Consider the following 25,791-nt stretch of genomic DNA (forward strand, 5'->3'; position numbering starts at 1 on the left):
AGGGGAGATATGTGGAAATATATGCAACCAGGCCAATGTAGGATTTATCACTAATAACCCCTAACATTATAACCACAAAGCCCCCAATTCTGTAACCAGAATGAATTATGAAAATGATTTCATTCATTGAGATTAAAAACCCACTTTGTCCTACAGATGTTGTCCAACGTCTTTAAAACATTTCCTCCTATTACCTTGCTCCCTACATTTAGAAATGGAAATATTTATTTATTTATATTTAGTCAATCTTATAAATATCTCTCAAAAGGGTTTAAAATAAGGAATCAAAGAGTCTGCCCCCCAGACAACCTTTTAATTATGCACCCATGATTATTTGTGCTGATTATTGTATTGGGGTAAAAGGTAAAGGTAAAGGTACCCCTGCCCGTACGGGCCAGTCTTGACAGACTCTAGGGTTGTGTGCTCATCTCACTCTAGAGGCCGGGGGCCAGCGCTGTCCGCAGACACTTCCGGGTCACGTGGCCAGCGTGATAAGCTGCATCTGGCGAGCCAGCGCAGCACACGGAAACGCCGTTTACCTTCCCGCTGGTAAGCGGTCCCTATTTATCTACTTGCACCCGGTGGTGCTTTCGAACTGCTAGGTTGGCAGGCGCTGGGACCGAGCGACGGGAGCGCACCCCGCCGTGGGGATTCGAACCGCCGACCTTTCGATCGGCAAGTCCTAGGCGCTGAGGCTTTTACCCACAGCGCCACCCGCGTCCCTATTGTATTGGGGTAGTAATACACAATCCCACTTCCAATAGCGTTTGCACGTACAAACATTTCTGCGGCAGACACACTGCTTCATTTCCAATCAGCACATGTCCCACATCTTCCAGCTGAAATCATGTGACCTTTCATCCAAGAAATGCTTTTGTTTACTTTTGTTTTGGTATCACTTTTCTTGTGCTATAGTGCAAAAGTGCCCCTTAAGAGGGCAGTAATGCAAAGCACTGGGGAAGCATCACAGAACAATTAATAAAGCATAAAAATGTGTAGCACTGTATAAATCTGCAACTAATATAATATTATGGGTTCTGTAACATGGTGCCGAATACCCCTGCAAACACTTCTGCCCCCCCCCCCGGTCTGGAGGGGCTCTCTGAAATAACAAAAAGTCAAAAGCACACAGCAAAACAACAAACCTATATAGGTAATATGAACAACATGCAAATTCTTCAAACCATCAGGCTGCAGAATTTTGAAAATAATAAGCAGTAAGTACAATTCAGCAACCAACAGCTGGGGAATGCCCAGACAATGAAGGATACTTTCAGTAAACATCTAAAATGTACTCAGACCTGCAGAATGATTATACCGCTCAGAATGCAGGTACTTGGGAGCTGGTTTGCAGCACGTAAATGGGACAAGAATTGGGGTGCGCAAACCTGGATGTGCCCTTACTTTGCGCAAGGAGAAGTGGAAGGCCACACAAAATCAGGACAGGGATCAGGTGGCTGGCTATCAGTGTGCCAGGTACATGGAAACCCCAGAGAATATTCACACATTGAACCTTCAGGCCTATGCTTAAGGTGTTCTAAGGATACCCCTAATGTGTTGATGTGATACTAGGGACTCAGCTACACTGGCAAAGAAAAAGCGCTTTATAAGAATTGTTGATGCATCCTGTGTCACCAGATGGCGCTGTGAAGTTCCATTTTTGCCAACCCGATTTCTCATACAAAGTTTAAAATACGTTTAAATGAAACGCTTCTTTGATGTGTCTAGATCCAGCCTAGCTTGCAAACACTGACGTCCTACAGGTATATTTGTCAGAATCTGCTAGAATCAGCTGCAGGTCCCTGTTGGGTATGTCTGGATAAACTACGTCTGCCCCCAGAAATCCTTGTAAGAAATATTTAAACATCAGTTGCCTTAACTGGCAGTCATTAATTCAGTTTCATTTATTAGAAATTCTACAACTCTCTATGCCTTTTCATATAACAGGAAAATAAAAGAGAACTGTAAAACGAAATACAATTAAGTGAGACATAAAGCAATTCTAAGTGGATATAATATATCACTAGCTACCAGGGCTTCCTCAGTTACATACTTGCTAAAATGCAAAATGGATTTAGCATGCTTAACAGGTTCTTAAAACCGATGGGATTAAAAAACGGAACTGTTTCTTCAGAAATACACAATTAAAAAATGCAGATACAAAATTAAAATAAAAGCATATCACAGACACGTGAGGTAAAATGTGTTACTCTGCAAATCACCATGGCACACTATGAAATAAATAATAATGATTAAAACTGCAAATAATTGATGCTATTTTGATTTGTCAGCCAATTTGCTATCTGTTCCAGAAACTGGCTCCCAACTCACATTCTTTGCCCTTTCCTGTCTATGATACAGAGCTTGTAGGACAAATGTTACTACTGGTTTCAACACTTTATAAGAATGGGTGGCTAGAAAGAATTTTATACTCTGAGGTAAAAGATAATGAGTCTTTTCCTATCAGCAGGGGTTCCAACCGCTGCAGTCTTAAAAGCTACCAAAAGGAATAATAAAACAAGCAATGGAGAAAGAAAACCTTTCATGTTTCCAAAGTTACACGGTCAGAATTGACTAAGGTCTTGTCCACATTATGGTGGTAAAACCTGGGTCTGAAGAGGACAATTGCAAACCGCAGGTGGGGGTGGCTTTATAGGACGGACAACTCCTCCATTAAAAAGAAATAAACAAATCTTAACCTCACATATTGGAGATGGCTAGCCCAGAACCCTTTTTCCATGACATGTTTGATTTCCATGGAGATTGAATGCTTTTCCGTACAAAATAAATTCAGTCACGTCAGCTTTCACCTAAAGGGTTGAAACGCATTTTTTCTTGATATTTGTCATACTAGTTAGTGGATAAGGCATTTGATTGGCTATAATACATTTATTATTGTATTAAAACAATTACCACCATTATTTTATTGTATGTCAATTTGATATTTCTCATGTATTGTGGCATTAGTAAAGTTTGTATAGCCATCTCTTTACAATATTTTAGAAGCAGTAAGTTCTAACTTTTATTCCCACCCAGCTTTTTTGTTTTTAATCATCTGCTTTTGGAGGCTGGGGCCCTTCACCTCTTGCTGTGGAGGTGGTATGAAATACTACAGCCAAACACAGGCTTACCACCTCTGTGAGAGCCAAAACGAAAAAGCAGCAATGTTCTCCATCTTCTTCTTTCATGGCCATTATAATTATTACTTAAACTTATCTCCCACCCTTCCTCCGCAAGGAGCCCAGGGCAGCAAACTATAACACTGACACAATTAAAAAGAATTCTAAAAAGAATTCCTATGCAGATGCAAACTTTGAACAACAATATAAACTTAGCACAGGGTGCTTCATCTCAGCAATCCTCTAAGCAGGTTAGACCTTAGGGATAAGGTGGGTTATAAATCTAGCCTGTACATTACTAAGCTGGGTCCAGACACAGGTAATACTTAGTTCCCCCTCCAATACTTTGGCCACCTCATGAGAAGAGAAGACTCCCTGGAAAAGACCCTGATGTTGGGAAAGATGGAGGGCACAAGGAGAAGGGGACGACAGAGGACGAGATGGTCAGACAGTGTTCTCAAAGCTACAAACATGAGTCTGACCAAACTGCGGGAGGCAGTGGAAGACCGAAGTGCCTGGCGTGCTCTGGTCCATGGGGTCACAAAGAGTCGGACACGACTAAACGACTGAACAACAACAAGTTCCCCCTGAAATCAATGGGACATAAATCATGCCTAACGTGTCCCACTGATTTTAATAGAAGTGCAATTAGAGTTGTGCCAACTAAGTTATACTTAAAGCAGACCCACTGAAACTAATGGACCTAAGTTAGTCACATCTATTAACTTCAATGGATCGACTCTGGATATGATTAACAACAGCTACAACCCTCAGTCTGCATCCAACCTTTTCTTGTTGCCCGTGGGAAGCTATGAGCTTCAACATTGAGCCTGGCTATGTGTGAGTTCTTGTATACGTAACTGTGCATTCAGTTGTCTGCTGAAATGCAAAGAGCAGTACAGGATTATGTTTCATGCAACTTGGGTTGGTTTGTGGATTAAAGTAATTTTGTGTATGCTTTCCTTCATGAGGTTTGGTTGGCTGCGCATTCTTGTTTTCATTGGTAGAAATATGGGAGTGGGTAACCGTGGAACTGGAATTTATGAATCTGTATATTCTTCTGTGTGGGGATGCGTGTGGTTCTTTGCTTTGCTGCCTCTGTGTGTGTGTGTGTGGTTGCGGTTTTTTCCTCCTCAGGCAGAACTTTCACATGCCATGAATGTATGTATAAAGGCGTAACGGGATCGGTTAGTGGATCTGTGCATATGTGTGTGGTACTTTGCTTCTGTCTTCGCGTATGCATAATTATGAATGTTTGCAGGTACGTGCTTTTGGCTAGCCTGCATGCACCCATCTGCATGGTAGCAGAAGCACCCAACTGCCACAGCATGTAGATAAGTGCGCAATTGCATCATTCTGTGTGTTTTTCATGGGTGTGTGGGTCCCTCGGTCCCTTTGCCATGCCTGAAAATCTCTGAATTCCTTGGTGCGTAGCTGTGCATTTTCTACGACGAGGTATATGTGTGGTTCTTCCCTTCACTCTCTGTGTGTGCATATTTGTGGATGTGTACATGGAAATGGAAAGTCTGTGTATTTTCCCATATGAGGGACGTGGATACCATAACTCTGTGTAAGCACATTTCTATTATTCATCACAACATGTATATCTTGCCTTTCTCTAAGGAGCTCAAGTTGGCGTACATAGTTCTCTCCCCCTCCATTTTGTCCGCACAACAACCCTGTGAGGTAGGTCAGGTTAAGAGATAGTGGTTGTGTACACACCATACATTCAAAGCACCCACACACAAATCACAGGGAAGTGCTGTTTACCGCTCACAGAGCTACGATTCCCGGCACCCATAATAAACTACAGTTCTCAGGGTTTTTTGGGTGAAGGGGAACTCTGTGTCCAAAGTAAGGTGTGTCCACAGCCAATGACTGGTCCAAGCTTCATGGGTGACTGGAGATTTGCACCCTGGTCTCCCAGGTCCTAGTCCAACTCTGTAGACACCATCCCATACTAGAAATCTATAAAAGCGGGTCCATGACTGTGTGTCGCTTCTGCTGCCTCCCCCAGCCCCATGAACCACCGTCTTGAGGAAGAACTGAGTCCATGCCTGTTTCATATTATATGCATTTCACTTATGCATACCCAACCGGCTAGCAGACGAGGAGTTCCTCTTGCGTAGGTGTGGGGGCTTGCAATGTCGAGTGTGCGATATTGGATCCATCTCCCCATGTACGCCATTAGGTATATACTTTGCTTGTGTACTTTTTGATTGTTATCTTCTTTCGTTTGGAGGCGGCTGCCAAAAAGCCGAGGCGGGGAATCCGATGAATCTGGAATGGCCAAGGGAGCCGGGGGTGGGGGAGGGAGGGGGCGGTAGGGTAAAAGTGAAGAGGGAACCCCTGAGCTGGGATATATTAGGGGAGGGGCGAAGCCCCCTGTGGGTCTTCTGGGCTGCCTGACGTCCTCTGCGTCAGTTGCCCAAAAGGTCACTGTGGTCAGCGTCTGCTGGCTTTTATTGTTTGCATTTTCCTCAGACACTGCCACAGCAAAAGGCTATGATGAGTCTCCGTCCCGGCGTCGTTTGCCCCCACCCTGGCTCTGACCCCCACCTTGGGGGGAAATGGACTCACTATGAAAATATCAAACCCGAGGAAAAGAAACAGCCCCTGAGCAAGAGACAGAGAAGGGAAAAAAAGACCACAAGGCTTTAAACAGGAGGTGGGGGTGGATGGGAATATTCATCATGCAGCCCCCCTTTCCTCCCAGACTCTCTCCCCCCTCCCCGCTTAAAAAATTTGCCGAAGGCTCTGCCAGATCAAGGGAACACTTTCCGAAATCCATGGTTTCATTTATGGCTCTTACCTCCAATACATTATGCTACTGCAGAAATTTAGGTGAGGGTTCTTTCCGAGGGAGAAGGCCTATCATCAAAACGCATGCTCTAAAATGTTCCCGGGAGCTAGTCCGCCACCATCTAAATCTTTGGGTGTTTAAAATGTTTTATTTCCCACCTTTTTCAGCAATACCGCTTCCCAAAGGGGACTCTCAATAACTAATTACAAAGCAAGGCATAATAAAAACGTAACAACAACAAAAACAGCCTAATAATAAAAAAATTGTCCAGTAGCACCTTAGAGACTGGACAATTTTTTATTTATTTTGACTGCCTCAGACCAAGACAGCTACCTACCTGAGCCTAATAAATAATAATAATAATAATAATAATAATAATAATAATAATCGCAAATTAAATGCCACCAAATGTTTAGGCCAGATGTGGCAAACTGGTTTTGGTCAAAGAACCAAAACAAATCCAAGCTACAGGTCAGTTTACCTGTTTAAAAAATTATTTTTCTTCGAAAATTATTGGCATTTTGAGGGACTGGATCAAGCCCCCAAATAGGAGGTCTGGCTTAGCTGAGCAAAAAAGCTTAAAATTGGCGCAATGTGGGTATCAAAACAGAAGTGTCTGCAGAAAGTATATCAGAGTCTGAGGTCTACTATAGAAAAGGGCTTGTATCCCCGTTGCCTGCACCTCAATTTGCAAGGTGTGAGCCCCTGGAGCAAGTGGTTCTTCAAGATACCATCGGTCTCAAAGCATTTATGGTTTAAACCATAAGGTCAAAACCAATTCCAAGTTGCACCTAGAAACAAATCTGGTTAGTAACCCGGCCAGTGTAGTTTTGAACCCGTTGGTGATTGTAAACCGCTCGTCAGAAGCAGCCCCACGTACAACACACTGCAGTCGTCTGAACTCAACGGCTCTTGTTTTTGTTGTTGTTTAGTTGTTTAGTCGTGTCCGACTCTTCGTGACCCCATGGACCAGAGCACGCCAGGCACTCCTGTCTTCCACTGCCTCCCACAGTTTGGTCAAACTCATGCTAGTAGCTTCGAGAACACTTTCCAACCATCTCGTCCTCTGTCGTCCCCTTCTCCTTGTGCCCTCCAACTTTCCCAGCATCAGTGTCTTTTCCAGGGAGTCTTCTCTTCTCATGAGGTGGCCAAAGTACTGGAGCCTCAGCTTCAGGATCTGTCCTTCCAGTGAGCACTTAGGGCTGATTTCCTGAAGAATGGATAGGTTTGATCTTCTTGCAGTCCATGGGACTCTCAAGAGTCTCCTCCAGCACCATAATTCAAAAGCATCAATTCTTCGGCGATCAGCCTTCTTTATGGTCCAGCTCTCACTTCCATACATCACTACTGGGAAAACCATAGCTTTAACTGTGTACATGTAAATACTCTTTCACACGTTACAAAACCCCTATGTTGAAATCACTCCTCTGTAGGAAATATCCAGTACGTAGTAGACAGGCATAGGGGCAAGAATTCAGAGCAGTGTGTGAAACAGAATTTTGGAAGAGGAATTGAGGCCCGCACCAGCCGCCTCAAGCAGGCCCAGAGCTCCAGCAGCCCAGCTGCAGCCCATCAAAGCATGGGATGGGATGAGAAACACAGTCGGCTTCTAGGCTGTTGCAATCCAGAAGGCAAGATTTAATAATATACTGTGAAATTTAGGTTGAGCAACTAAAGCAGACTTATTGCTTTTGCGCAGTTAACCTGCTTCAAAGAAATCCTGGAAATTTTTGTGTCAAGAAAATGCCCTGGGAAAGGTGGGATAATGTTGATGCCGGATGATGCCCTGTAATCTCTGTGCAAGCAAATAATAATTCTTCAGAGGTTCTGTTTAAATTTGTGGTTATTAAAAAGGCAGGGGGTTGGGAACGCAAATGCTTGGGAAGCAGTGATGCTGTATTATCTCCACGCAAATTTTGCGCACGCTAATCAGAATGAGTGTTCAATAAACAGGCCTCTCTGGAAGAGCTCAGTGTCTCTGTCACTTTGCACAGGGACTGCTCCAAAGGAGTATTTGTGAAGCAATTGCTGTCAGGGGTGGCGGGGATCCAATCCCATGCAGGAGACCCATTTGCTCAGGTTATTTCCTATGGGGAAATGGGCTTTTCCCCCTCCCCAGCGCTCCAGTGGCAACCAGCCACTGTGGCTATGTTTTACCTCCACTGTCAGAGGCTGTGTGCCTCTGAAGACTGGTTTGGAAGAATCGCTGTTGCAGTCATGTCTAGCTTGCTGGCTTCCCACAGGTATCTGGTCGGCCCGCAACTTTTCATACCACTTAGGGTCCCTCCAGACTGGTGTTTTAGTGCAGGCGTATTTTAAAACATGCTCTTGACAGAATAACAGTGCACTAGTTGTGGATTTATTATGCTTCCCCAATGCTATCACATTATTCCTGTCCGGCGCAACAAAAAATAAGAACATTTGTGGTTCAAAATTATTTTAGAGTACTTGAAAAAGCCACTGAGGTTTTGAAGGCACTAGAAGGGAATGTGGGGGGGGGGGAGAGAACTGATTGTTTCTAAGATGAACATCCATAGAATAAGTTGGCTTAGCATGGGGAGGCAAACTAAGACCTGAGGGCCGGATCCGGTCCAATCGCCTTCTAAATCTGGCCCACGGACGGTCTGGGAATCAGCGTGTTTTTACATGAGTAGAATGTGTCCTTTTATTTAAAATGCATCTCTGGGTAATTTGTGGGGCATAGGAATTTGTTCATTTTTTTTCTTTTCAAAATATAGTCCGCCCCCCCCCCCACTAGGTCTGACGGACGGTGGACTGGCTCCCTGCTGAAAAAGTTTGCTGACCCCTGGCTTAGGGCAACTTTCTGTCCTTCCTTTCTCTCTCTCTACTGTATTTGTACTAGTCCATTGTCACACTGGCAATGGACTGTGCATATTCCAGGGTGAAGGAAGCACCAGAGACAGGCAGATGGTGGGTAACCAAGGTGGGCTTGCGGTGATGGGAGCATTGGGCTGCACAGTCAAGCAGGGTGGAGAGAGCGAATAAGCTAGGCTTGCAGCACAGAGCAGGTTGAGTGAGGGGTGTGGGTGCAGTAGTGCGGAGGTTTGGCGAGAAAATGGGGAGGGCCTTTGGCAAGAAGTAATGGAGAGTGGTCTTTGGTGAGGAATAAGGGGGAGGCAGCATTGCGGGGAGGGCTGGACCCTCCGAATTGAGCAGTGGCATCAGCCCGTATGTTGTTTGTGGTACCTCAAGTTACAGACACTTCAGGTTACAGACGCTTCAGGTTACAGACTCCACTAACCCAGAAATAGTACCTCGGGTTAATAACTTTGCTTCAGAACAGAAATTGTGTGGCGGCGGCACGACAGCAGTGGGAGGCCCCATTAGCTAAAGTGGTACCTCAGGTTAAGAACAGTTTCAGGTTAAGAACGGACCTCCAGAACAAATTAAGTTCTTAACCCGAGGTACCACTGTACTGTATAGCAACATTTTTATGCTACTTTAGTGTTCAAGGTGATTCACATACATGCTCTCAGTAGGAAGTCCTATAAGGTGGGTCAGTATTATTATTCCCCTCACATGGCAGATGGAGGAGCTGAGCTTTCATAAGATCATCTGGTAAGTTTCTGGTAGAGGTGAGACTTGAATGTCCTGTTTCACAGCTGAGTAGTTGATCCCAAGTATAGTCCCTTTTATTGAAGCGTGTTCTTAGCCACTAGTCATCATTGTTGCCATAAATGTATTTGTACACCAAAAAGTTCACAATTGAAAATGTGGAAACAGTGAAAATGTGGTCAGTATGTTGTTATTATGCACACACATACACACCTTAATTGTGAAAGGGGCTGTTACAATGTAATGTAAATGCCAGAGAGAAACTACTAAGCTTCTCTAGAAATAATCACAATTGTCTTACCACATATTGGACATATAACAAACAGCACATCTATGCACTAAACCCTTGCATCCATGCTATGAACAGAAATGCACATGGCAGACTGGAGTAAGGGAGATGGCTTGGGTGTGGGTTCATGTATGTCTAGATGATGCAAACATTTCCCTGTAAGGGCGACACTTAGCGCAAGAATGATTCTATACTTGGTACAGCAGATACCCAACGCTTAAGAACTTGCCATACACACATTCATTGCGGCAGGAATGGAATTTTCTGTGCTACAAGATACCACACAACGAACACAAGAAAACAGCAATGGGTGCTATCCAACTGAATAGATCCACTGCACAAGGATTTCAGCTTGTACAACGAAACTTCCCCTCCCTCTCCTTTCCCTGCACCCCTCCGCCCCCACCAACACCCTTCCCAAATCTGTTCTGGAGGGTTGTGGGGAAACCCTGAACAGATTTGGGGGGGGGCATGAGGGCTGCGAGGAAAGGACGGGGGTGAGTGGGTGGGGAACGTTCCTTTGTGCAGCCAAACGTACTTGCGCTAGCAGATGTATTCAGATGGGTGAATATACCTGCAACAGAAATGCTACTCTGAGGAAAGACATCTGGGTCCTGTGCAACAAACACTACAGTTATTCCATGACACAAATAACTGTGTGGGACGGCACAGAAATATGCATGTTAGCACGCAACAATGCATACTCCCACCTACTTATCTCCAAGCTCGCATTGTATGGGTGTGCTTGTGTACATTTGTGTGTATTCATAGTGCATTTCCTGCGTGACATTTGTGTCCATGTGTAGGTATGAGCGTTTGTGAGTGGGCAGTTATATACAAACACTGCGATGAGCATGTATTGTGAGTGGAGCGTGTGTGTGTTTGTGTCTGTCTATGCATATTTTCCTAGATCTCCTTTCCCCTTTCCAGCCCCTGACTGTGCACACTCTGGTGTGAATCCCATCTCTCTCACCGTCCCGATGACACAAGAGCCTGGATTACAGTGTGCGCTGCTGACGGCAGAGTTTGGTCCTATCTAAACATCCCCCTTGACGCTTCCTGCCACGTCAGAGCTACTGGGGTGGGGGGAAGAGAGAGCTGGCATGTCCAACCGCAGAGTTATGACTCTCCTGGGGGCTGGACAGGGGAGCTATAACCACAAAGAGCAGCAGTTCACAGACAACAGGCAGCCTAACCTTAGGCGATCTGATCGCTAGGTAGGTCAGTGACGGGTAGACAAATATGAGCAGATGGATGTGCAGAAAGGCGACTCTTTTCAACATCTATTATACCACGCATGGAGTATATTCTAAAAAATGCATTTGAGAAGCGTTTTTAAGACCACACACAGCACATTATATGAAATTCTGAGAGTCGTACATATCCGCACACTCAACTACAGACAGAAAACAGGTTTAAAAACAGACAATCTGCTTGGAGATTTTGATTGTTATTTCAAAAAAAAAGTTAATGATGGTTAATTGATTAAAGTTAATTATTACATCATTCACTTTGCCCTTCCTACAAGGAGCTCACACGCATACCTTCACCCTCACGACAGTCCTGTGAGGGAGGATCGGCTGATAGGTCAGGGCCTGGTCCCACATCACAAATACATGGGGAATTTAACACAGACCTCTACGGTCATATCCCGCAATACATTTCAAACACAGAAGCATATAAATGAACACATTTATAATTCTATTTGTGTGTGTTTGTTTGTGTGTGCACGCACACACGCAATTGTAATGGAGAACACACAGGAGAACTTTCCACTGGATTGCAATCGATGTAAAAAGAAATGCCGAAACTCTCACCATGTTTGTGGTTATTTGATAAACCACACTGTAAAGCCTTTTTTACCTGAACTAGGTTTTGGTGGCTCATTAAAATGTAGGATAGAGGTGGATGCTGAGATACTTTATCTGGTTAGGTGGTTTTTGATGTACTGACACCCACATGTGGGATTGCGGGGCGGGGGGGGGGGGGTTAAATACATAAAGTGGGTATAGTTATGAAACTGAGTAAACTGAGGTAAACTGAGTATTGGTATTACCCCCTCCCAATACCTATACTCAGTTTTAAAATACATATAAAATGGACAAATGGAAAGGAGAGCCATAGGAGGAGGGACGTGTGTATTCCACAATCAGAAGGAAACAAGAACAGCTCTGCTGCTGGATCAGGCCAGTGGCCCACCTAGTCCACCACTCTGTTCTCTCCGTGTCCAACCAGGTGGGAGGCTTGAAAGAAGCACCTGAAGGCAACAGCAACACTCTTCCCTTGAGATTCCTGGCAAGTGATATTCAGAGGCACACTGCCTCTGACATAACCATCATGGCCACCGAAAGCCTTATCCTCTGAGAATTTATCTAATCCCACTTAATGATGCAACCACATTGCTGCTGTTTTTCTCTCCCAGGATGTTAACTACAGGCCCCATCCACACTTGTTGTTTGCTTCAGTTCAGCAGCAAAGATCGAGTTTTCCTGGGGGGAAGTGACGGGGGAAGCGGAAGTCTGGCTGAGCCCTAACTCACAAGAGAGAAAGGCTTAGCCTAGCCATCTCCCTGAGCTAACACTTTATGTGGGTGAGTAGGTGGGAGGGGGTGAATTGCAAACAAAAAAACACATGACCCTAGCCTGTACCTGTTCCGCTACCTCATCCTGCCTCATGCTCAGAATCTGTAGCCTTTGGTTGAGTGCATGGGCAGCTGAGTGCCAGGTTCCAGGACGGGGATAAGAGAGGCAGTCGGGCGAAAAGCCGCTGATGCAAAAGCAGGAATGTGCAGTATGTCAACAGCTCCGGGAATCCGGGCTGAGCGCACCCTCCAGGAAGGGCACACGCTGGGAAAGCAACGGCAGGTGCTGTCCCATAAGCGCCGTCTGGGAAGCAGGATGAGTCAGTAGAATTGTTCGCAAATACACCTCAAGCATTACCTCCACCTGGGCTCTCTTGGTAAAAAAAGGTAAAGGACCCCTGAATGGTTAGGTCCAGTCAAAGGCTTTTCAGGCCGAGGGAGCTGGCGTTTGTCCATAGACAGCTCTTTCCCGGGTCATGTGGCCAACATGACTAAACCACTTCTGGCGCAATGGAACACCGTTAAGGAAACCAGAGCACACGGAAATGCCGTTTACTTTCCTGCCGCAGTGGTACCTATTTATCTACTTGCGCTGGTGTGCTTTCGAACTGCTAGGTTGGCAGGAGCTGGGACAGAGTAATGGGAGCTCACCCCGTCGCAGGGGTTCGAACTGCTGATCTTCTGATCAGCGAGCCCAAGAGGCTCAGTGGTTTAGACCACAGTGCCATCGGGGTCTTCTCTTGGTAGCCAAGTATTGCTACCCCCTAGAAACCCAGGAAGTTGCCTTGTGTTGGGTCAGGTTACCTGTCCGTCTACCCCAGTCTTGTCCACTCTGGCTGCCAGGGTGTGAGACAGGGAAGGGTCTCCCCCCATCATCTGCTACCTGATCCTTTCAAAACCTTCCAGCTGGGGGATGAACCTGGGACCTTCTGCAAGCAAAGTGGCTTCCCTATCTGGACCCTCCCCACCTGCATCCTGCAGAGATATGTCCGTCCTAGCCTACAGATGCCTTCTGTATCCCAACTTGAATTCCTTCCTCCTCTCATCTCCACCAAGGCATCCAATCTCCAATTTGCACCTCTCCACCCACACATCCTGCCATGAATTCTGGGCTTTCCCCAGCCCTACCAACATCCTTCGATCTTGACTCCCAACACACAGATTTCAACATATCAGGTTAAAGTATGTGGATCCTGTTCATCTCTCTCTCTCCCACCCCCCACAGCCCCTCATCCCCCAGCCCTTGCCTTGAACATGGTCCAAGTACAAACAACAGAGAAACAGTGTTCCTGGCTAGAGAGAATTCCTGGGTTGTGTGGAAAATCTGCTGATTCAGCAGCTGGGATTAAAGAAAATGTGCAGCAGACACACAACTCTCTCTCTCCCCCCCCCCATTCCCCATTTGGTCTACCTATTTGTGCCAGGAGGCCTGCAGGATCCTCACAAATACCCTTACGCAAAAGTGCCAAGTGTCCCCACCCTTCAGAGACAGAGACCCAGCTCTTGTCCAAACCTTTTCGTGATGCAGGCAAAGGAAGGGGTGCAGGGAGGGGGACTGCTGTGTGGTTTGGCTACGGAGTTGGGGATTTGCATTGGTTTAGAGGGGAGGCTGGGGGGGACAGAGAAGAAGGACAGAGGAGGGAGAGCATTTTGTACTCCATGCAAGTAATAGGACACACGTATACATTTGCAGCCACACACATTAACGTATTCAAGCCCAAGCGCACAACGCTTCCAGCAGATCTATGCACAAAGGAACACCAGCCAGGGCATCTATGTGGGCTGAACGTTGAAGTTCTGCGAGGGTTTCAGAACAAGAAAATTCTGAATTGCGCCCTGTGTTTGGAAAAACATGGGAACTGAGCTGTGTGTTCCGCTGTGTCTAGGGGCCAGTGGAACACCGGCCATCATTAAGGCAGTGTGACTGGTGCAGCTGCCCAGAGCACAGCTCTCTTGTGTGTCTACCCACGTTTGCCTGTGCAAAGCAGGGGAATGGAAGAAAATCTGTTCGTACACTGGACTGCCCAGTTCAGACATCGTACTAAAGTATTAAACCGTGGTTTAGCATAACAAGAACAAGCCACAGCAAACCCTGGGCTTCTGCACTCCCATATACCAGTCTAGCATAGCTGTGAGAAGCAGCAAGGAGGAGTGTAAAAGTTTTTGGCTCTGATTTAGGTGAACCACAGCTTCTTGTGCTAACCAAACCAAACCCCCCACCCCATGATTAGTCTTCTTTCACACAAGTGAACTTCAAACCATGGGTTATGAACTGACTTATTTAGGCAAGTCGCAGTTACCATTAACCACAGTTTAGAGTTCAAACACAGCAGCAAAATCAGCAGCAAAACTTCCTGAACTCTTCAGAGGAGAGGGAAATAGGAGAGGGAAGGCTCACCATGGCTTATCCTCATCACACCAAGCTATTGTTTAGGCCCATGACATCTGAATATAGACACTGTGGGGCAAATCGGCCGTGCCTTGTTTTCACCACGGAATGGATCAATTACTGCTTGCTTTTGCAGCTTCCTGCATGTTGCCTGAAATAACAGTATTTTCAAAGTGTCTTAAAGTTCATGTAAGGGACAAAACCAAAAGGCAACAATTTTGAACTGTGATTGTCATTTTTGCTGGAAGATTGAAAAGGTGTGTGGGTGTGGAGTTACAGATACAGTGGTACCTTGGGTTAAGTACTTAATTCGTTCCGGAGGTCTGTTCTTAACCTGAAACTGTTCTTAACCTGAAGCACCACTTTAGCTAATGGGGCCTCCTGCTGCTGCCGCACCGCTGGAGCACAATTTCTGTTCTCATCCTGAAGCAAAGTTCTTAACCCGAGGTACCATTTCTGGGTTAGCGGAGTCTGTAACCTGAAGCGTATGTAACCCGAGATTCCACTGTATGTAAGTCTGTGCAGGGTGCAAAAATGTCTAATTATCTAAACCGGGGGGGGGGGAGCCTTTTTCAGACAGAGGGACACATGCCCTCATGGTGATCTTCCAGGGGACCACATGCCAATGTAGGTGGTGGAGGCAAGGACAAAAGCTACATTCCAGCCACATAAGACTGATGGTTACATACCTTTTTTCACCTTCCATATGGGCAAAAAAGAGGCGTTATCCCAGTCAGGTAAATGTACGCGAGGATGGTGCAGAGCAGAACTGGCCAGGGGACAATGGATGTGGCCTGGGGAGAAGGTCTGGGACAGTCCTTAGTTTGTAATGCTCAAAAGTTACCTGAACTGTATGGGGAGCAGCTTCAAACAAACATGTACAGCTGCCTCCTCACTTTGCTTCAAGGGCTCCCCCTCTGGTTGCTCAGATCCATCCATCCATCCATAATTATGCAGTATTTGCATGCCTCCTTTCCATAGTTAAACCATGCTCAAGGTGGCTTATAGCATGAAACAAAAATACAATTACAAACTTAGCAAAACTAGTCATAAACAATAAATGAAACATCAAAAAGTACACAGCCAAATTAAACCGTTTCCACATAAATCATAAAATCTAAAAATATATAGATAGATAGATATATCCATAACAGCAACAACCACCCCCCACACCCAACAGAACCCTCTCTAAACAACATCCCAACCCCAAAGTCTGTTCAGCAGTCTCTGCTTTTGTAGTTGGAGTCAGTCAGGGATCCGCCCTCCCAGGCCAGGTGGGAAAAGGCCTGCAAGGCAGAGTCTTCCAGGACTCACAGCCAAGAATGGTCAGCTTGGAGGCCTTCAGATGTGCCTGTGGGTGCCAGTATTGACCTAGCAGTCAAGGAAAGCACGCTCTGCATATGTTCTGATGCTATTTCTTATCAACTCCCAGCATATTTCCGGAATTAAGCACAGCACTGGAAACAGAAGCTGGCCCAGTGTCCTGAAACTGGCACAACTCTAGTATCTCCTTTGGCGCAATTCCTATTTTTCACATCTTACTGTAACCAACTGTAACCTGCCACCAAGCCTCAGGTGCATACAACTTGCCCTGTTTACCCTTGCCACAGTTTCCTTTCCCCACATCTGCGCTGAATTTCAGATTGTAAGCTCCTCCGTGCCCTCTGCAAAGAGTACTTCATGGTTCTATATTAACAGTAATTATTACGGTTGTCGTTGTTATTGATGACGCTATTGCATCCTCTCGCGTTGTGTACTAGAGCCCAGGGGAAGAAGCCACAGCACGGAAGCCTGACAGTGTGCATGACCTTTGAGCCAGCCTCAAAGGACGTGACTTCATTCCTTTTGCTTTATAGCAGCCTTCAGGGAATCCCCCGGCCAAAAAGGGAAAAAAAAAAAAAAACAGAATAGCAACCCCTTCTGCCATGTTCCAAGTCCCCATTGCCAGCCTGGTTTTGGCTCCTGCGCGACAGGGAATCCCGTGCAAAAGGAAGGCTGGCTTCTTGTCCGGACTGGCGTCTAGACATTCCAGGGGAATCCGGGACGCGTTGCCAGGGGTGGGGTCACTTTTTGGGCACGGCGGTTAGACTCTTGAGGTTGCTGTGCTCATGGGGCGGATGAGTCGTTCCAGCGAGTCCGTGTCATTTTTTGCGCTGAGACGGAAAAGTTCTTAGCTAGCAGGTGACGGAGCTGAAACAGCCATGGTGGGAGGCTCCTGTGTGTGTGTGTGTGTGTGTGTGGCAACTCTCCCTATTCTTCAGCAAGACGAGGTATTCAGCAGCAGATGCTGCCAAATGGCTGGTGAAAGACCCTTCCGCATTTTGACAGATGAAAATAAGCACTGTGCTGCACGAAGCCAAAAAGAAAAGTCTTAAAACAGACTTGGGAGTGAGTGGGTGGGTGGGGAGCAGCTTCTTGGGGGAGGCAGGGGTACAGAGACGTGCCAACACACCCCAGGAACAACCCGGACTGTGAACATCAAAAGCCAGCCAGAGTCCTGCAATGCTGAAGGCAAGCTCTAAACTTTTGGATGCCACAAACATTCCATCAGTTTAGGATTTCAAACAGAAGGCTCCGAAGGAATTAATTTCTGTCTCAAAGGAGGGGAGGGGGATATCTGTACCCACAAGGCCAGCCCGTAGTCATTGCATTCATCCCCTCCCGCAAGGTCACGCATGCACGCACCCTCCCCTTCTTTGATGCACTGAGCTTGTTCCCTTTGTGCTCTAAGCTCGTCCTGCTCCCTCTTCCATCCTCCCCTTCTCCTAACTCCAAAGAAGGGGGATTGTCAATCACTCAGGGCTGGTTCTAGGCTTTTGTGGGTCCTCCTCCTCACCGCAGCTTGCCTCCACCACCCCAGAAACAGAAGATAGGGAGGTTGAATGGCTGGCAGCTGCAGCTCCTCCTGCTTGCTATCGCCCCATGGTGGAGATGGGTCCAGAGGGTGAGCAAATTGTTGCTTCCCTTCCTTGCTGCCAAGGCAATTGCAGAGGCTCCAGTTGGTGCTGGGCCCTAGCAGACGCTTGCCTAATGCCAAGCACTGAGGCCGGGCCTGCCGTCAGTCACTGTTACTACGACTACACACACCCGCAAAGCAGCATGGTCCCAGCTGAAAAGTGGTTGGGGAGTAGGCCCATTGGTTGCTAGGCAACCCACAAAGAGCTGGCTTTTGGCTTCTGGCTCTAGAGGAATAGAGGTCAAATGCTGTTGCTTAGCAACTGAAGGGCCCCGACCTCCACTTCATGTCAAAGAGGTGGCTTCTTCCAGCTGTTCCTGGAACCCCAGAGAGATATCCATGCAGTGAAGGCACTGTCCCACTAGCCTTCGGCCAACCAGCCCCCAACTTACAACTAGCCTGGAGGGTGGCTCTGGCCCCTAGCTGCCCTCTCCTCAGCCTCAGTGCTGCCCTTGCAGAATTCAGCCAAGAGGAGGACAGGGAGAAAATGTGAATTAGTTGGCTCAGCTTGCCATTCACTTTGGCTTCACCAAATGTTGGCCTCCTTGTCTCTCGCCCAATAGGTATCATCACATCAGCACATCAGTGTAGCCATGTGACCCAACAGTAAGCCCAGTCCTGAATGCGTATCACAAAAGAGATAAGCCCCCCCTAAGGCCATTGGTGCTAAAAAGCTACTGGGTGACAAGAGAGCCAGGGTGGGCATGGTGGTCCTGGGTTCAAATCCCACGGAGGGTCTCTCCACAATTCTCTGCAGAAATAAACATGCATCAACCTGGCACATAGGTTTTTGCTCCACATACATTTGCTGGAAAACTACCACTGGTTCCCTGCTGCATACTCACAGAGTAAGAAACCTGCTCCAATGGAAGCAGCTGCAAAAAAGTGCCAATTGTGCCCCATCTGTAAAATAGGCATAATAGTGGCATAGCTCAAGGGACTGCAGTGAAGACAAGGTATTTTTGAAAAGGAGGAAGAGGTGCATGCAATATGACAGATAAGTGTGCAGCAGCAAGGATTGTATTCTGAAGCAGAGAAGTTTGAAATTTTGCTCATCAGCTGTTGCAGAACCCTGGGATCATTTTCCCTACTTCGTCACTGACTTCTGCCAGGAGCTGCAAATTATTTGGTGCAAGATTCTGACAGGTGCCAGTAGGCTTTGCCTAATTCCGTCACTTCTGCTGCTCCGAAGTTTCACGCTACATTTCTTAGCAGCACCAGCCCAGCTCAACCTACAAACCTCACTACTCCTGGAAAAGCCAGGAACCCCAGCTCCCAGAATCCCTTGCTCCCACTTTTTGGCCACAGAATCCCAAGAACCTTCTTTGCAAGCCTTGAAGGAAGGTCTGAGGGGTGGCTGGAGGAAGTGAACTGGGGAAGAGAGTAAAAGAGTCAGACGGCTCCTAACAAAAGGGTGTATCCTTCTGCACTCTGTAGGTCCCTTTTCAGAGAATTTGGCCCAAGCCAGCACATTCCGACTTTGAACCAGCTGCCTCCGTGAGCTCTCCGAGGCATCCCCCCTACAAAGGGCTCCAGGCTTTTCCCTCCCTTGGAGCTGGCCAGCCAGACCTCCAGCACCATCAGACAAGCTAAGCCTCCGCTGTTCCATTCCTCGCTCACTCTGAACTCTTGCCCAGTCTGAGGTTTGGGAGGCAGCCTACTTGAGGGGGAAGCAGAGCCAATTCCTGTCCTACTCCCTACCATCCTCTCCTCCCTCCCTCAGACGGAGCCGTGATCCTACTCCCCTTCGGTAGCTTCTCAACCACCACCACCACTCCCGGCTCTCCAGAGGACCCAGGAGTCCTGGCTCCCGGCCACCTTCATTCTGGCCCATTAGGCCGGGATTGAACCAGCCCTTTCCCCCCTCCCGCTTTTGGCCACCAAGCCAAGGGTGTATGTGTGTGTGTGTTTTAAATGTTAGCCTGCTTCTAGACAATGGCAAACTTTACATCTGCGTGAATGCCGGTTAACGTAACTCTGATGGTTCAGCCGCAGGACTATCTCACTCCCCACAACAACAACAACAACACAGTTGCTTCACAACAAGTAGCGCTCCTGTTCTGCTCCGCTCCCCTTGGGTTGGAATGGCATCTGTAAACCACCCAATCCACAATGGTTTTGTTTGCATTTTCCCCATCCTCCTGGGCCGGTGCCTGGTGCGCAGGGTGTTCCCTCTTTGCTGTGACTCTACTTAGAGGGCCCCGGTGGGTTTGTGGTTGATTCAGACAGGACGATCGTGGCCGCGACCTCCTGTTTTCATCACAGCGGCTTGTCGTCTGTCCCAACCGGAGGGTGTGAGGCCATCACGGCGGGAGCAAAAAGCCAAGTCCCGGCCGCAAGGAACGATAGGGAGTTCAGCCCTCGAGGCCTGGAGGACCCAGGCACAGGGAAGATGCCCCCTTTTAAGCCTTAAGCATGGGTGGCATCAGCAGTGGGTAAGTGTGGGCTGAAAGACATAGCTCCCCACCTGCTAGGGAGGGCTAGGACTTCCCATGCACACTAGCTACAGAAAATGTTGGTGTGGTTATAGGATGCTGCTTCGTAGCCACTATTGTCTACTCTGACGGGGGGAGCAGCTCTCCAGCTTCTCAAGCAAAGAGGTCTTCCCCAACACCTGCTCACTGAATTTTGTTTTTCATCTGGAGATGCCGGGGATTTTCTGCCTGCAAAGGATGTGCTCTACCCCCGAGCTTCAGTTCCAGGCATACAGATCTATAGCCACAGATTTCATAAGGTGCTGGTTTTGACCTATAAAACCTTATGGGGCTCAGGATTCCAAGACTTCAAGGACCGCCTCTCTCCACATGAACCAACTCAGACACTGCATTCATTATCCAAGGCCCTTCTCTGTGCGCCCCCTCCAAGGAAGCTGTAGAGGGTGCTGACACAAGAACGGGCCTTCTCAGTGGTGGCTCACCACGTGAAGAACACTCTCTCCAGGGAAGCATACCTGGCACCTTCACCGTTTATTTTTAAGTGCCAAACAAAAGCATGTGTCTTCCACCAGACCTTTCTTTGGCCTTTAATTGCCTGTGGTCTCTTTTAGTGGGTAGGTGGGATGTGTTAGTCATGCCTTCTTTTAAATATGAATATGTTTTTAGCTTTTTTTTGGTTTAAATTTTAAAAGTTGCTGTTAAAATGGAACACACAGGATGAAACGGTCAAATCAGCGATGATTAAATGGGCGCAGGACATAGGTCATAACATTATGTTTGCTGACTGGGAGCAGTTGTGGACCACCGGTATGAAGTTTACGGCATGCATTGCCTTAAAAGAGAATATTATGAAAATGATTTATAGGTGGTACATGACCCCAGTCAAGCTTGCAAAAATTTATCACCTGCCCGACAACAAATGCTGGAAATGTAAAGAAGCTGAGGGAACATTCTTTCACCTTTGGTGGACGTGCCCAAGGGTTAAGGCTTACTGGGAAACGATATATAATGAACTGAAGAAGGTATTTAAATTTACCTTTCCTAAGAAACCAGAGGCCTTCCTTTTGGGCATAGTTGGCCAACGGGTGCCAAAGAAAGATAGAACATTTTTTATGTATGCAACAGCAGCAGCAAGAATACTTCTTGCCAAGTATTGGAAGACACAAGATCTACCCACCGTGGAAGAATGGCAGATGCAAGTGATTGACTACATGGAGATGGCTGAAATGACTGGCAGAATCCGTGACCAGGGAGAAGAACTGATGGAACAGGATTGGAAAAAGTTTAAGGACTATTTACAAAAACATTGTAAAATATTTGAGTGTTAACATGATGTGGGAAGTAAAGGTATTAGGGTTTGTGGGATTTGTTTAAATGTGAATGAAAAGAAGAACGTCAAAAAGGAGAAGGGGTTATGAACAGAATAATATTATGTCACAGTATATAAGATGAGGACTGGGTTAAAATAATGAAAAATTGGGACATAATAATTAGAAGAATATAAAGTTAAGTATGGTTTAAACAAGGGTTTGAATTTGCTGAATTTGATTGGAATAAAGAGGAACACAAAAAAGGGGGATGCGAGGAGGTCAAGACAGAGGGGTATGGAATTCTGTTAATACAAAAAAGTGGATTTTTCTTTTTTCTTTTTCTTCTGTTTTTCTGCTTTTTGTTTTTTGCTATGTATTTTTGTTTTTCTGGTGTTTTTGTTTTTTATATGAGCTTTATTCATGATAACACTTTATTTGAAACGATGAAATTTTTGATTTGTAAAACCTCAATAAACATTTATTTTAAAAAAAAATTTTTTAAAGTTGCTCTGGGTTTTTTTTTGTAAAGCAACCCAACAAATAAGTGCAACAAACAAACAAACAACAACTACTACATGAAGTATTTGGAAAAAGAACCACCTTTGTTTTGGAAACCCTATTCCTAGGACTGACTTATTCCTGCAAGTGAATGAGCTGGCACAGTGCTGATGTAGCAGAATGAACTGCACCACTCCAGACCTCACAAAGGCAGTCACATTTCTGAATGTTCCCCTATGTTAAAAACTATCTGCCAATTAGAAAATGAGCACAGGCTGACAAAGGACTGGGATAGATACTTTCTCCCTGATGTGCTAGATTTTGATTTGCAGTGAGATTGTGTTGATTTTGACCCCCCCCCCCCATGATTTGTAATTAGATCTGTAATTCTGCACTGCAATGCAGTGTGTAAGGGTGCACTGCAGAGTGGTGTCAGATGTTGCTGGCATCTCAATGGTGAAAGTCCGGTGACTCCAATGCAGACTAATAACACACTCCTATAAATGTCTACTCATGAGTAAGTGCCACTTAATTCAGCTGGACTTAAAGGTAAAGGTAAAGGGACCCCTGATTGTTAAGTCCAGTTTCGGATGACTCTGGGGTTGCGGTGCTCATCTCGCTTTACTGGCCAAGGGAGCTGGCGTTTGTCCGCAGACAGCTTTCCGGGTCATGTGGCCAGCATGACTAAGCCGCTTCTGGCGAACCAGAGCAGCGCACAGAAACGCCGTTCACCTTCCGGCTGGAGCAGTACCTATTTATCTACTTGCACTTTGACGTGCTTTCGAACTGCTAGGTTGGCAGGAGCTTGCAGGTAAATGCATACAGGACTCGTAAGTCAGTCACACTTTTGTCTTATTGAAACAAATGGGGCTAAAGCATGGGCAACTCACAGAGCAAGTAGTCATATCTACTCAGAAGTAAATCCTACTTTACTCCAAGGTAAGTGGGTTAAGGAATGCAGCCTGAGGTTACGATCCAATACCCTTTGGATTTGTCTAGGAGGCAGGCCCATTAAACTGAGTGAGTCTTACTTCTGAGTAGAAGTGTGTACAGTTGCACTGGAAGTCTGATTCCAATTGTCTATGTTTTGCACTGACAGACAGAAAGTGGGAAAAGTTGAGTTTATTACCAGTATAACCCCACTGAGGCAGAACTGGGCTTTCCTGTTGCTGAGAGCCCTCTCTTACTCCCTTTTAAGCCTTACCCAAAGAAATGATCATGAGATAGTCTTTTAAAACACATTGCTTTTTCAGAGTTTTTTAGGAAATGGAGCTACTACTTACCCTGAAAAACAGAGGAGGGTGCTTGAGGTTTTCAGGGCAATGTGGAGCAACGCTTACATAACTCAATGGAAAAGGCTGGAGCTCTTTATACTGTATTGCTTCTTCTTTGCTGAGTGTTCTGCAGAGATCCTTCCCTCTAGGCAACAACCAGCCAAACACTTTGGTTCCCACAGTGAGTAGGCCATTATCCTTCCACTTTAAGGATTGTAGCTCTGCAAAGGGAGTGAATGGGGGCCTCCTAACAACTCTCAGAGCCCTTTGAAGAACTGCAGCTCCCAGAATCCTTTGGGGGACGCCATGACTGTTTAAAGAAGCAGCATCGAAATGTATTGTGTCAATGCAGCCTTAATTATATGTTGAAGACTGTGCCCACAAACAACAACACCCAGTGGCGTAGCGTGGGTTGTCAGCACCCGGGGCAAGGCAAGTAATTTGCACCCCCTAACCCGTGGATTTGCGCCCCCAAACCCGTGGATTTGCGCCCCCTAACCCTAACCCCCAGATGTTGCGCCCGGTGCGGCCGGCCCCCCCTGCACCCCCCACGTTAAGCCACTGACAACACCCAGCCAGGCTGGAGGGTCCCTTTTGTCTTTCACAAGAGTAGCCTAAAGTCGCTGTTTATCTCCTACCAATGAGAGAGACGCTGCAATTGCCAAATTTCTATGCATCTAAGAAAGATGTGGGACTGGGAGAGGTGCCCATGTTTAATCTGGTAACATCAGATAAACTGAGGGATCTCAATTTTAGAAATAACCGCTCATCTTTTTCCTCCAAAAAGGGGTTGGCGACCTCTAGTGCCCAAAACCTGTGGCTGCACCAGTTTAAAAGAGGGCAAAAGCTAATAAATACATAAATTCAGTGCAAAAGCAAATAAATAAGTAAATATAAAGTTGCCGTTTGCCAAAGCAATGGTCAGCACAAGTTGGTCTCCAGCTGTCAGTAACCCCAGGCAGCATTGCCAGTGGTCGGGGATGATGGAAGCTGGAATCCAAAAACATCTGGAGGGCCACAGGTTCCCCAGCCCTGACTAAACCCACAGTTCTGTTTCCCACAGTACCCAATCAGATGCTTCCAGGAAGCCAACAAGCAAGGCATGAGGGCAATATTCCTTCCCGGCTGTTGCCTCCCTCCAGCAACTTGCATTTTCAGGTATACTACTGTTGAACATCTAAGGGACGCGGGTGGCGCTGCGGGTTAAACCACAGAGCCTAGAACTTGCCGATCAGAAGGTTGGCGGTTCGAATCCCCGCAATGGGGTGAACTCCCGTTGCTCAGTCCCTTCTCCTGCCAACCTAGCAGTTCGAAAGCACGTCAAAGTGCAAGTAGATAAATAGGTACCGCTCCGGCGGGAAGGTAAAAGGCATTTCCGTGCGCTGCTTTGGTTTGCCAGAAGCAGCTTAGTCATGCTGGCCACATGACCCGGAAGCTGTACACCGGCTCACTCGGCCAATAAAGCGAGATGAGCGCCGCAGCCCCAGAGTCGGCCACAACTGGACCTAATGGTCAGGGGTCCCTTTACCTTATTGTTGAACATGGAAGTTTCGTTTATTTATTGTGGTGAATTACCACTGACATACCCATCTATTCTCAAAGTATTTGTCTATCCCCCTTCTGAGTCTTCAAAACTAGGGGGCACCACTGCAGATTCCTTAATTTAATTATGTACCGTGTGAAGAAGCACTGGTTTTTGCCCTTCCTGAGTCTACTGTTCCTCAATTTCATTCAATGACCTCAGTTCTTAGTATTTTGGGAGAGGGCAAAGGCTCAATCCATTTTTTCCACACCATGCTTAATTATATAACCCCCCTCCTTAACTATTCCCCCCCCAAACAAAACAGTTTTGCTAAACTGTTAGCATTATAATGATGCAGCATTTTTAGTTTCCTAAATCTCAATCAGTTGCTCAACAAGTATCTGTAATTCCATGTTGCAGAAGAAAGTAGTGAGGTTGAAGTAACCTCTAATCCCACCATGAGTGGGGCTCATCTGTACCTCCATTTGCCCTGCAGCTTTCCCCTAGGTAGGAAAACCAGCAGTTTTCCAAGGGAAAGCTGTGGGGCAAACGCAAAACCGCTTGGATCCTCCTTGATTTCTGGGCGCAGGACAGGCAGAAAAGTGTGGCTGAGCCCAAAGTCTTGATGCCACCTCCACTCCATCTACTCTAATTCCAGGACCATGGGCAGATCCACACCATACATTTAAAGCACATGGCCCCTGCCCAAAGAATCCTGGGAACTGTAGTTTCCCACTCGCAGAGCTACAACCCACAGCACCCTTAACAAACTACATTTCCTAGGATTCTCTGGGGGAAATCACGTGCTTTTAAATGTGGGGCACAGGGAGTTGCAAGGGATACTGGAGCATTTCAGGATAGGATGTGGGAGAGCATCTGCAAAGAACAGCAGGGTAGGAAATCACTGTTTCCCATCATTTCCCCTGGGGCAGCACAGCCATGACCTCAGTTCCCAATAAACGTGAAGGCTCCAGATTTTATAGCCTGAGCCCGGGTGGGGGGGTTGTATCTGCATTTAATAACCCTTGATTAGATTGTC

General features: G+C 46.6%; 1 protein-coding gene across 2 annotated transcripts in view; it reads right to left on the reverse strand.

The window, feature by feature from the left end:
* IL11 (interleukin 11) overlaps positions 1-23,326 on the reverse strand; it is a 66,986-nt gene extending 43,660 nt beyond the window's left edge. Inside the window, exon 1 of one of the 2 annotated variants that reach the window (XM_053362620.1) lies at positions 23,240-23,326. The gene's annotated coding sequence lies outside the window, so the exon portion shown is untranslated. Of the gene's footprint in view, positions 1-5,211; positions 5,404-23,239 lie in introns of those variants that run through there. The other variant, XM_053362621.1, reaches the window with a different exon arrangement.
* Positions 23,327-25,791: the final 2,465 nt, after the last annotated feature.

Source organism: Podarcis raffonei, chromosome 13 (assembly GCF_027172205.1).
Source record: "Podarcis raffonei isolate rPodRaf1 chromosome 13, rPodRaf1.pri, whole genome shotgun sequence".
Lineage (NCBI taxonomy): Eukaryota > Metazoa > Chordata > Lepidosauria > Squamata > Lacertidae > Podarcis > Podarcis raffonei.